A 12,535-nucleotide genomic window follows, 5' to 3' on the forward strand; every position below is an offset into this window, starting at 1 on the left:
CGTCCGTGGCCCTTTTCACGCCACCGCCGCTTCTCCTTCACCACGCCTCCAGTCCCAACCATCCTGCAACCACCCTGCCTGCTCGAATTAGTATCCCATTCTGCGTCGCTGGAAGAGAAACGGTTCTGCCGTATCCTACAGAATAAACAGGCTCTGCTGCTCTTTCATCCCCTTCCCTCTTCTTTCAGTTGCCAGCCTCTGCTTGTACTTTGTAAACCGAATACTCGCGCACTTTCCCTCTTTCTTTCTGTCCCGGTGAATATACAGGGTGTTTCGGTTAAGTGGGGGCATCTAAGTATTTTATTTTCAGCTGCGTGAAAAGATTTCTCAGGACAGTGTCAGGCGCGTTATTTCGAAGGGTGTACGGAACATATTTTCTTTATATTGGATTTTAGCTCGCTGATTTATCCATTAGGTGGCTGTAACTATGTATTCCGTGTGATTGATCCTAAGCCTGGTTATGGCTACGCGGTCTCTGGCTACCTAGTCTTTTGTTTTTTATTCGAAAGATCAAGTGCCGAGTTTATTTGATTTCCATTGCCATTTTGAAGTCACGTTCAGAATTTCCGCTTCTGTCTGTACGTACATCGTTCGTGGTGTTCGTAAAAGAAAGAAGTAACCCGATGTTGACGCGGTTAATTCGACTCACTCTTTTATCCGTGACATCGTTTTCTCGTGGTAAATGATATCCAGGGAGAAGTGAAAAGGGAAAGATAAAAGAAACTCGTAATAAAAGTGACGAGTCGTTGGAAAAAACCAGCTCGGACCATCCATAAATGAACCAATAAAAATCCTAATCCCACGGAAACGACGATCATAAGCGATGCTTGAGCGTTCGATCATAAAACAACGAGCATCCAGCCAAGGTCGAAGATCATCCGTCTATACATATTCATATGCTTCGAGATACGATACGCACAGTTTTCGAATAATATCCGGCTTTGAATTTCATTCCGGGTTAATCCTCTTCTGAATCATGCGCGGTTACAGGCGAATATTAAAAGGCGGTATCGAGTATTCTTGTTATTTTCTCCTGTTATTCAACGAACGTTGCACGACCCTCGCGCAAGTATCGATCGCTTCTTGACACAAATATGCAATTCCCATCGTCTCCGTGTATTATACGCAGAATAATCCAGCCGCAGACTCGCAAAAAGCTACGAAACTATTTGCGTAGCCGAATAGAAATTTCGTTTCATCGATGGTACACATGGCAATTACAAAAATGCAAAAATTTCCAATTTTCTATTATACAATACGATACAACAGCTTGGCCACTACGCTCTCCTGACTTAACTCCGCTTGACTTTTATTTATGGAGCCATATTAAATCAATTATCTATTCTGAAGAAATCGCAAGTTGCGAGCAATTGAAAGAAAAGATTATTGTAGCCTTTCATACTTTAAAACAAGCGAATACGTTAGAAAGTGTTCATAGAAATTTAATTAGAAGAGCAGAAGTACGTGTTCGGCAGAATGGGCAACATTTTCAGCAATTTTTGTAATAATAAACTTTATGATTACTTCGTATTATTTCATTATGTATTCCTAATTTTCCGTTACAAACTTAAACTGCGATAATATCCATCGAGACAACGATCTACACAGTGAGATCCGTTATAACGAGACGCGATAAAGTGCAGGCGTACCGAGCGAGAATTCAAAATCGATTTTCTCGAAAACAAAGCCTCAAACGACAAATTTTTATTCTATATTTTCCACTTCTTTTTTCGCGTAGAATCACCCCCTTTCCGCTTGTACCATCAGTTACCAACCACCCTGTATATCTTTGTACAAAGACTACGAGCAAAGGACAGTTGTAAAATTCAGTGTATAAAAGAGAGACAGTTACTGGATCAAGGAATATTATCTTTCTTCCTCAGTTTTCTTCCCGATTTCTCCATACGTCCGCTTTTCTACTTGTTCCTAGCTCATAATCATCGTTCTCTTAATTAAACGCTATAGAAGCGCGAAGGCCGCGACGAAACTCGTTCATTTCCGCCTTTGATCTCTTCGTGTAATCGAAATTCTTCGTGTACTGGCCCACTCTGTTCTTCGTCCTTTTTAAACGTCAGCGAACACGAGATCAGAGCACCGGTGTACCGCGTCCACGACGCTTTTGTCCAAAACGATTTCCATTCAGGGAATTACGACACGAACGAACCGTAAGATTCCTTTTAGAGCACTTGGAAATATTTTGATTAGAAATTCATAAACGAATTGTGGAGAAAAGAGGTTCTTTACGAAACCTCCTCTATCTTATCAAACTCGCACTATCCTCGAAACATCGCTCAACTTCGCATATTTGCCTAGCGCGTGAATTATTCGAAAAATTCTTCGTTGAAACCACGACGTAGGGACGCGATCCGTGCCGAGTACACAGCGAACGTACCAAAAGCTAGCCTGAAATTAATTTTCTAGATGGCCTGTACAAAGAAAAAGGGGTCGCTTAAGAGGATCAAACAGAAACTCTGACACTTTCAACGTCACGTCCGTGATATCCAACGCACGCTGCATAACCAAGGCCACTGTAGGCGGCTGATTTAATTCCGTTTTGACCCGAAATTATCCCCGGGTTCGTACCGGTGAATAGGAAACGTGTGCTTCGTCCATTGCAGCCGAGGTACATCCATATCTCTAGGCCACTTTGTAGGCGAGCAGCCTAGGCCAGAAGGTTCGCGATGAAACACGAGTCACGGCGAATTACTGCGCTATTCCGCTGTACAAGCAACCTTGCGATACCGTGATACATATTGGTCCAGAGCACGATCCTCCTTCTACGTGGCCGAGGCTGAGCGACCAAGAGTTACGAGGCACATGGAACCGGAACCCTTTCGAGGAGAAACTGCGACCAGGACCAGGTTGCTTTATTTATTAAGTGGACTTCAAAGAAGCGGAAGTGCGGCGAGGAACGGCGGAACTCAGGGGACCAAACAGTCTGAGAGGATGGTATTGTCTTGAGAATTCCGGGTGCTAGACACGTACTCGGAATACGCAGCCTTTCTTCTTCCTAGCTCTCGAAGTAATTTTCAAGTTGCTCGGTTAACGATTATGATTTACTTTTTTTTTCTTATGAACGTCTTCTTCAATTTGTGATATTATTAGTCTCAGTGATAGAATTTGCGATATTATCGGTCTTAGCCATAGGAACGTATAATAACGATTTATTAATTTCGGCCTTCGAAGCGTACTTGGACATTAGGATTGCTAATTCGTCCAAACTTTCGCACACGTGTCTGACGAATTACAGATCGATACCGTACCTCTACTACTTCGTGATACTTATAAGCAGGGCTCGAATAAGCAGCTATGGGACTTTTCGATGGGTTTTATGTACGTTCATGGAAGCGAAGCTACAAGATCATATAGAAATTCTCGTATCGTATATCGTCCTATTAACAACACGTTTTCTTTCGCATATCGAATGAATAAAAAATAGTAATATCTACAAATTGAAGCCTCTTACGCGTTTCTTCAATTTCTCAGTGTCTAGCTTCTTCCGTATTTTCTTTCTCGTATCCTCCTTCCTTCGCTAGTTCCTATACTCCTTGCTCTTTTTCTTCCCTTTATTTAGCGTGTGGTTATCGATTAATCATCGTCGTAGAATTATCATCGTCTGATACGGAAAGGCGTTCTTCGTGGGACGTTCTTCGCCTTAAAAATACAAAACGCGTTTTCACGTGCCCGTGGAACCTACGAGAACGGATAATTCACGCATTTCGCGTCGTTAAATTTACAATGATCGAGCTCGAAAGGGTTAATTTCCACCCCTGTTACACCAGGCGTCCGAAATAAGCTACGAGGAAATAAAAAGAGGGGTGGAAAGTTTGGAAAGTTAGACCGGAGGAATTTATTTTCTCGTTTTATGCATCGAGAGGGCTGGCCTGTGTATCTGTACTCGTTTTATCCGGAGCCGGGACACCACCGAAGCAATTTCATCTCAGGTAACGCAAACTGATATAGAGGAAGCTTTGTTCCCCGGTGAGTTCGCGATACGGCACTTCTACCGCCTCCCTCTCTTTCTTCTTCCTGTAGGTCTCTAGATCCCTTTCCTGCCACCGTTGTCCGTACAACTACCCCCCGTCACTCTCTTCCAACCCTAGCCGGGATTAACAGCGACGGGACCGCTAATGAAACAGCCTGTGGTCAGATTAAAGCCGCTCTTCGCACGGTTAACGACACACCTTGATCTCCTCCTCCTCCTTCTTCTTCTTCTTCTTCGCCTTCTACTTCTTCTTCTACTTGCTTTCTGTACTAATACGTCGCTTTGCTCGTTTTCTTAGTTTGTGGGTTTACCGGCAATGTGTTTCTTGTTACATGATTTTCTCTTGTTTCCCGTGTTGTACAGCCTCGTTCAAAAGCGTACATACGTTGGATATTTTAGTTGTTTCAAGTAAAATTAGCAATTCGTGTATTTTAGTTAGGTCCTTTAACATACACATTTTTGGGATAAATAAATAAATATACAGGGTGGTTGATAACTGGTGGTACAAGCGGAAAGGGGATGATTATACGCGAAAAAAGAAGTCGAAAATATAGAATAAACATTTTTTTCTTTAATTTTTCCATCGAGACAACGATCTACACAGTGAGATCCGTTATAACGAGACGCGATAAAGTGCAGGCGTACCGAGCGAAGATTCAAAGTCGATTTTCTCGAAAACAAAGTCTCGAACGAAAAATTTGTATTCTATATTTTCGACTTCTTTTTTCGCGTAGAATCGCCCCCTTTTCGTTTCTACCATCAGTTACCAACCATCCTGTATATAGGTTGTAGGAAAAGTTTCTTTCGTTTTATAAGGAGACAATAGATGCACAATACTTTTTCCTTCCCTATTATTTTATCGAACTATGTATGATCCATTTTATACTGATAGAGCGAAAACAATATATTTACAAACAATATTATATACATATTATACTATATATGTATTAAAACAATATCATTTATTTATTTTTTTACATTGTTTTCGCTCTGTTACTAGAAAATGGATCGTACATAGTTCGATAAAATAGTAGAAAAGGAAAAAATATTGTGCATCTATTATTTCCATATAAAATGAAAGAAACTTTTCGCACAACTTAATATCAGGTTGTTTTTAGTACGAATTACGTACGATTCATTTTGTTCTGTTGAGATAAACACCACGACATCTCGCAGACTTGGTTTCACGTTTGTACGAAGCTGCACTGTTGTAAAAAACACGTTTGCGGAAGAAAGACACTTTCCGGACAACCTAATACGTTGGATAAGCACCGTTCGCAAGTAGACTGCTGTTTCTACAACGTTTGTACGCGGACAGAAAATTGAGAGTCGAGTAGAACATTCGAATCGCTGGATGTAGCGAGCAATGAAATTTCTGTTCATTTTAAAGTTACAACAACTTAATGGTCGTAAATGTACACTCGCAGCGAACGACTTCCGTACACGTCGTCCGATTGCTTTTAAATTTTCATACAGTCAAGGCGCCACTCGTTGCAACGCTAATGAAATCTCCGCTAACGATGCTTCGACCCGCTGTACGCTGCTTGCTATCGATCATCTTCGTATTAACGTTGCTTCTAATTCTTCGAATTGCCGATCATAAGTTTCGACGATTACTGTTCGATCTTGCTTTAAAAATCGGCGATACAAGATACGAGGGAACATTGCTGGTGGAATGAGAGTCTCGCGTTCACCTGACTTTCGACAAGCGTGCAACGCTGTTACGTTTTCGTCCGTAATATCACGTTCCCATATAATCCCATGAGAAGACAACGCACGACTACGTGACACGTGTTTCTCTATCGGTCGATCACGAAACGACCGGCGATTTTTCACCACATAGACGAGAAATAAGTAACGTAGCTTTCCTTTTCTTCCATTAATGGCGGAACGATGGTCACGTAGTGGTACGTGGCAAGTGTTAGCCAGCTGTCCGTTCCACCAACGGCACAGATTGCGTCTTTAGGGATTATATCCTTCGTGCAGTTAGCAAACTTACTAAAAAGCAATTTTCTTGCTCGTCAGGATTCATCGTGCACCGAGTACACGGAAGTAGCAGAGGCAGAGAGAGAGCAGTATTTGACCAACTGTGTTTCGCGTGTAACTTATGCAGTGACGAACGAGGTCAGCATCCAGTGGGACTGGGCACAGTTTCAAATACTTGCCTCCGTTTCTTAGTCGAAATTTAAGTCAAGGAAACGACCCAGGAGTTTGTAACAGATGTGTCGTTTACTTCCAACTCCCTCCCTCCTCCTTCTACATCTTCTCTTTTCTGTTCTTGTGTATACGGCGTGTCTCGCGTGGGCGTCGTTGCGAAATTTTACGACTTGGAAGTTAAGCAATTGCGTTAGAAAAAAGTTCGACTACGTTTAATCTCAGACTGAATTACGCGACACACAGTGGCTCGCGAACGTATTTGCATAAGCAGACGATATTTATGTATAAATTACAAACGATATAACGAACAATGATTTGACAAAATCACACGAAACTTCATGCGAAGCTTCATTAGCGCTGTAATTACACGCCACATCACGCACCGTAACATGCAGAAATATGGCCAGTGTACAAAATGAAGTATGCTCGTTGTAACGTTTAATGGATGAAATAAATCTTTGCGTGGATTCTTCTTTTCTTTGGCTATTTCGTATGTTTGTTAACGTACGAAATTGCGTAAAAATCCGCGGTCTGGTTATCACCATATCGAGCAAGTCTAAAACCAATTTGATAATGCACGTAGAAATTACAAGAGCGAACTATAAGAGCAATGCACCAAGAACGAAGGTTTGCTAAAATGTGATAATACGAATAATTTCGTTAACCACTTTGAATAATCTGTGCTCGAGTCGAGCAGCGAGAGACATTTGTTAACGCCAACGTTCGTTGTTATTTCTCTCGTTCGTCTAACTTTACGTAAATTCTCCTACTAAGAAAGATCGAGAAATTGATTAATCGGACGATATAGGAACTTGCATAAAGTTAGACGAACGTAGAATTTTAATTTCACGTCGAGCAAACTCATGGAAACGAGTCGCTTGTTTCTTGAGAATCGAACATTAACGATGTACCTTATCTAGTTAAGTGACGAGATCGAACAATCGATAAAATACCGATCGGCACTGTCTCTACTAGACTCGTAATATTTCTCACTTTATTCTTTAAACAAAAACGAAAAAATCTGACGTCACTTGTGGTGCGATAAATCTTGCGAAAAGAAAACCGCCCACCGAAAATAAAAAAAGAAAAAGAAAAAGGAAAGAGAAAGGAAATTTATTACCAAGCAACCTCTCACCGTTATAATCCACCAATTAATGCGTTGTTCGAAAGAAGAAAGAAGAAAGAAGAATGAATCTGAGGAATTTAATATTAAAAAAGCCACAATATTAATACGAAGGTACACTGTTGTAAAAGACACGTTTGCGAAAGAAAGACACTTTCCGGACGACCAATATGTTCTTGGTACAGCGACTTCTCATATCTTAAATATTTTTGTAACAATTACCATCCGAAAAATTGTAAAATGTCGCAGAAGTGCTGTAACTAATAAAAGCAGTCGAAAATTTATCAAAATAAATCGGAGGAATTTAATATTAATATGAAGTTGCACTGTTGTAAAAGACGCGTTTGCGAAAGAAAGACACTTCGGACAACCTAATGTATGTTGTATACTATCGGCCATTCATATTATTCTCTTATCACCGGTTTTTTTCACGGATTATTCCCACTCGTTCGTTCGTGCTCGTCCGTTTAATCGAGAATACGAGAATGAAGTTATTAAAGTGGTTCAAAGGTGAGAAACCACCGGTCGTTTCCTATTTCACTATCTTGCTCGACTGATTGTCCCTTATAGAACAGATAAACGTGGATTTATCGCGTCAGTTTCGCCGTGCAGTTGGATTTGCGGTGGCTCCCACCTATATTATCGAAACCGGGCTGGACGATCTTTAGCAGCCGCCCCTCGCGATCAAATTTATCGCGTCGCCCACGCGCGACACTTGGATTTGTGGCTTTCAACGAAACGGTTACCCTCGCCACTGGCTGCTCCATCCACCAGGTCGCTCCCCTTCTCGACGATCGTCGTGGTCGACGTGATTTTGTCGCCAGGGTGGACCGGCAGAGAAAAACATCACGAGCGCGTTTTTAGGGGTTGGAATTCGTAGTGGGAAAGGTAAAACAGAGAGGAACGCGTATTCCAATGGACTATTTACGTGAAAGGACGAGCGAGATTATAGGGAAGATTAGATGTAGCGTAATCCGACCAAGGGAAGTTTTCAAGGGCGATAAACGACCTTGGAACACCAGCATATTTGGGTCCGTGAATTGGGCGCGGAATGGTCGTTCGAATAAAAAGATGTAATTCCATTAAAAATGAAAAAAATGATAGTCGCCTTGAAGCCTCGAGAACACGTTCGCTTGGACGAGATTTGAGATCATCGCGACATGTTCCTCTCGAAGCGAAGTAAGTTTCGATTAGAATGCTGTTTTTTGATAAGCAGTAGTTTGGCAGATAATTGCGCGATCCGCTTCAAACGGGACACCTGGATGATTTCGATGACCTCGAAATACAGCGCGCAAGTCAGCGTTGCGAACTCTCCTGTGCCTTTTACCGCCGCTCGGACATAGTTTCTTTAGATATTAGATAGAAAGCTTGGGTGCAATTTATTGTGTTAGGACCGTGCTTTATTCAGGCGCATTTTTACATTGTCTAACGTAAAGTTAACTCGTTGACGAGAGACGATCAGTCCTAACCAGTTAGTTGTTTCCAGCTCTTTGAAAATTTTGAAAAGCGTGTGCCTGAAACGTGTCGTAAAGAGTAAGCGTCGACGAATATACTCGTCGAGCGTAGAGTACGCGTAGCTGTTATAATATGGAATAAAGAAGAGAAACGGTCGTTTTATCTTTTAACTCTGCGATTACTAAATTGCAATTTAAACAGCAAATACTAACTACTTTTCACGCAGTGTACTCGTCAAAAACAGCTATCTGGCTAATGTTAATAAACCAGAAAAGCGAATGAGTTACAGTATCCGGTCGTCTAATGGCAATGCCAGCGTGAAATAACTTTCAATGAATCTATTGACAGAGGAAATGTCGCAATATGTCTTATCGGTCTGCTCGTCATGTACATGCTAATAATTAAGGTCAGCAAATATGTATACACGTCCCTCACACGTAACCTAATAATAACCACGCACGTTCTTAGTTCTTGAGTTGTACGCAGAAGCGTGTTTGGTGATACAGTACTCGTGCATAAATAATAATTAGACGTTAATAATCGAGTTTACCGTTTGCTTACAAAATCCAACGAAATGGAAATTACGTCCAGCGTTAGCGACGTTCATCCGATCCAAACTATAGCCAATTGATTTATTTTTTCTAATTTATATCGAAGACGATCAGCATCGATATAATTGAAGTTTACGTTTAGGTTGGTCTATGTAAAAATGCGCACATCCGCGTACATTTCGGAAAAACTAGATTTGATCGAAGCTTCTTTGCGAATATCTCGAAAACGAAGGCCAAGAGCTTGGCAACATGTTTCAAGGTCTTGGAAATCGGCGAGGTTCTTTCCTATGCAATTAACGAAATTTCTCGTATCAAATTCGACCTAATCTTTGTTTCATTTTGCAGATGAAAATTTCAATGTTCTATTTATAGTTTGTAGCGTTTCAAGGTATGAGAAACATCTCTTTGAATTCTATGTATTACAACTTTTTAGCTCTACGTATTATAAAAAAGAGGGAAATAATATTTCTCGCAATGCAATTAGTTAAATTTACTATCGTTGAAGTGGCGATAGATTTCAACGTGCAATTACGAATCGAAATAAATTCCGAGGGAAATAAACTGGAGTTTGACGAATACGTAAACGAGGATTTTATCTTCTTCGAAGGGTACGTAGAGCATCGCGAGTTACGAACGTACAATTGATCGAAATTCAGCAAGTTTAACACTAGAACTACCGATAGTTAACACGAAGCTATTTCTACCAAGACCAGTGAAAATGACTGGTCTTTAAAAAATACCTAATAATAGAATATTTTTATATTTATCGATTTATTACTTTCTTACAGAAGCAATTCCACGTTATGTAGTAGATTTTTCGTATTATTAATCCATCTGGGATCCCTAAACGAGGGTCCACACGTTTATAAAATTGTAGAACCAGTCGTTTTGACTGCCGTGGTATTTCTAGCGTTAGCATCTAGCGATCCAGCGATCGATCCGCAATTTTCCTGATAACCGATATCGTCGTATCGAACGATACGCGGTAAAAATTTGAGAAACGCGTGGCAAGTCGTAGAATACGAGGAAACTGGTTAACTGGGCTTCGAGAAACAGATTGCAGCATCCTTTTGCACTTCGACGAGTGCCAGTGATTTTCACTGGTATTGGTATAAGTAGCCTCGATACGAAATTATTTTCAGTTTGAATACATAAAAAACAAAATAAAATTCGTTATATTATTCTTTTAGTTATCGCTGCGAAAGTCATTACATCATCGCGGAAAAAATATAACACGAGGTAGGAATCTTAAAATAAAATTGTAAAACCAATGAGTTTGACTGGTGTGATAATTCTAGCGTCGATTACTACGGAAACGTTGAATTGTTTTTAGTAAAAACAAATTGGTAATTCGTAGTGGCGTCAAGTAAGTAACATCAAAATTTCGCGAATCGACAATCCAGAGAAGAAGAGAATTAAAGGGACGTATGAAAATGTTATCGATGTATTTAGATATAACGTAAGGGACGCATCGAAACGTAGGAAATTTAATTACCGCGATAGAATCGAAATTTGATAAACGGAGGATTTGCACTGGTAGAAAATTGGCGGAACGTGGTTCTGCGTGATTTTAATTAATCGAGGCGAAGTGATGGTACGTGCATTGGGGTTTGACAAGTTCAGTCTCTAGGAGAAAATTGAAATTTCATGAATTGGGGATTTAGTGTAGCGGCAAGTTGAAGGAACCTACATAGTGCTTTGCTACTTTAATTAATCGCAACAACGCGGTGTACAGTGGTGTTTGTATTAGAATTTGACAAGTTTAGTTGTCGAGGAAATGGAAGTTCGGTAAACTAAGGATGCACGCTAGTTGCAAGTTGACATAACGCGTAGTACTGTGCATACCGACGGTACAGGACTAAAGCACTTAATAAATTAGATTGATTCGTAACAAGAGAATTAAACTCATGAACGTATCATTTGATACAATAAATTAAATTAACCTAACGTTACATATTTCTCTCAGAATCACCGAACAAAACCGATAATTAAGAAACGGAGGCTCGAAAAAGAATTAGCAATTAAAAAATCGAAGCTTGAAAACAAAAAATTGAATTGCAAATTGAAACGTTCGAGCGGAAATTACAAATTTGTCGTCCTTTTTTAGTTCGAATCTCAACTACCATTTACGTTTTATAATAAAATTGAAGCAAAACAACCGATACGATCTACTTTTCCTTGCGATTAACAGATATCGATTTAACGGTGTAATTAAATTTCTCAAATTCACGTGGTTCGTTTAAGACCACGCGAGTTTCTACTTCAACGTTTCCATCAAATTACCTGTCACGAGTATGTAAAATTAATTATCGAGACTACATTCCACGTTATTTCACGACACCCTAGACACTCGCACACCCGGCAATATTTGATCTCTCAACTTACCTAATTTAAGGCTCCACCTAATTTAGCCTAATTTAATCCAGCCTCTTACATCAGGAAGGCGTAAAATGATACAACGCTGGATAAACAGCTGAACAATCTTGTTCCCACATGCGAATAAAATAAATTTCTTCGCCGATAATACAATACGAAACACGGAGCTAATAATCGAAATCCTAATATCGTTGCATTCGTGTAATTCGAAACTCGAAATAAACGTTAGATGGAGAAATTTATGTCTGTTGTAAGTGTACCAAGCGTTTCGTGATTTATGGACGATAGCGTGCATACACAGGACACCGTATTCGCGACTTGTTCTCTCCAAGTTCGAAACTGTGCCGATTCCTGAAAGCATTCATTCGCTTCGGCACGTGTCACGCTTCGGACAGCTCGAGGATGGCGGGGTGCTAACATTATGCAAGCGGTCTACTCTGCATCTCTTGCATCCATGCACGAACACACGCACACACATGCACGTGTCTCGGTATATGTTCGATACATCGGTAGATGCCGTCGCGTTCGACCCATTTTCCAACAATGCTCGACCCGTTTATTATTAGATGCGGAGACTCAGATACACAGCCCTGTCGAGCCGAGCCAGCGGAATAAAGACGACACGAGCACACACGGTTCGTATCTCGCGCGATACTCGTCCACGTTACGTGTACCGATATACGCCGTGTAGATGTATCCGGATCACACGAACACGCTGGAAAACCGATCGCACGTTCTGCCTTCTGCTGATTTCAGTGATTCGAGAACCGCTTCCGTTACACGTCGTGCGCATGAATAACCAACTACGTATCTGTTCGATGGTTGTTCATTTTCCAATTTGATTCACGAACAGAGTACGCGACAGATCTTCGCAATGGTTGGATACGT

At 40.7% G+C, this 12,535-nt stretch overlaps 1 protein-coding gene and 1 long non-coding RNA gene across 9 annotated transcripts in view; one reads left to right on the forward strand and one right to left on the reverse strand.

The window, feature by feature from the left end:
* LOC117151274 overlaps positions 1-1,556 on the forward strand; it is a 17,716-nt gene extending 16,160 nt beyond the window's left edge. The window contains exon 3 of the long non-coding RNA XR_004461066.1: positions 1,430-1,556. This is a non-coding gene — a long non-coding RNA (uncharacterized LOC117151274). The remainder of the gene's footprint in view (positions 1-1,429) is intronic.
* The window catches only part of LOC100746960 (ankyrin repeat domain-containing protein 50), a 218,934-nt gene that overhangs the window by 63,406 nt on the left and 142,993 nt on the right, over positions 1-12,535 (reverse strand). The window lies entirely within an intron of this gene.

The sequence above is a fragment of the Bombus impatiens genome, unplaced genomic scaffold, assembly GCF_000188095.3.
Source record: "Bombus impatiens unplaced genomic scaffold, BIMP_2.2 scf_0133, whole genome shotgun sequence".
Taxonomy (NCBI): domain Eukaryota; kingdom Metazoa; phylum Arthropoda; class Insecta; order Hymenoptera; family Apidae; genus Bombus; species Bombus impatiens.